A 1,224-nucleotide genomic window follows, 5' to 3' on the forward strand; every position below is an offset into this window, starting at 1 on the left:
TATCAATAGCCATAATCATTATATCACCTACAATCACCATATTTCCCCCTTTCACCATCTGTCCGGAAAAGCTCTCGGCATCCCAGGCAGTGCCGGTGTAAGCAGGTAGGCCTAAATAAATAGAGAGCAGGCGGATCACGATCCCTAGGGAGACGCGAGACGTTACACAAGAATTGACCGACGTGTTGGAGGTGATAACCAGAAATGAATGTCCACGCGTGCGCCGAATCGAACGAATGAATCGCACGCGGTGTCATCACCCCCCTTTTTTTCCTTTCCCCGTCAGATCTGAACAACACCGACTGCGCCGCTTGCCGCGACGAGGAGCGATCGTCGAGGAGTGAGCCCGCGAGAGGACCGCTCGAGGACGTCGACGCCGAAACCGACAACGAGGTTCCTCCGTCGCGTCGTCTCGATGTTTCGGACAACGGAACTATCGTATTCGTCGTCACCGAAGCGAACTTCAGGAATTGTCGAAAGCCGATAATATTGTTCGCTCCTGGATCCGAGCCATCAAGACCGATCTGCTCGCGGTGAGACATGCGTGCGACTGCGACACGTGTCACGAACTGCACTTTTTTTCGACGCACGAACGCCGAGCCATCGAGGAATTGACCGACGCGGTGTTCGCGCTCGCTGGCAACGATGTTGTCGACGAGGAGTGTCGCGGGTTTGTCGATGACACGTATCGCGCGGCGTTCTCGCTCACTTCGGCGTGCCTCAGGGCTCTGAGACGCAGTTTCTCGCGAGGCACCCTGTCGATACTGCGCGATGCGTCGTATTTCCATTCGTCAACGCGCGCACCGATGGAGCAATAAAAAACTGCGACGGTGTGCCACATTGATGCTTTTTTATTCGTCCTCACAGATTGTACGAACGATCACAATCGACACCGCGAATTTCCCCCCCTCGGACAGGAACTAAGACGACGATCCGTTCGATTTCGCTATGACAGCACCGGTTTCAGCGTTTTCATCGCTCGTGCCCGCTCGTCCGATGCTGTGGTTACTGACGATAACGACGATTCTCTGCTGCGCGACGCGCTACGTCGCGAGGAGATTCGCGCGCGCTCGCGAACTCGATCGTAGAATCGTGTCGCCGCGAATGTTGCACGATTACGCGAGATCCGTTGTCGCTTTCGACGTTGGGAGCGACGACGACAACGACGAATCGTCGAAGCGAGCGCTGGTATATCAGGTTTACGATTTCGCAAACAGGCGAATC

Source organism: Harpegnathos saltator, unplaced genomic scaffold, assembly GCF_003227715.2.
Source record: "Harpegnathos saltator strain DR-91 unplaced genomic scaffold, Hsal_v8.6 scaffold99, whole genome shotgun sequence".
NCBI classification, from domain to species: Eukaryota; Metazoa; Arthropoda; class Insecta; order Hymenoptera; family Formicidae; genus Harpegnathos; species Harpegnathos saltator.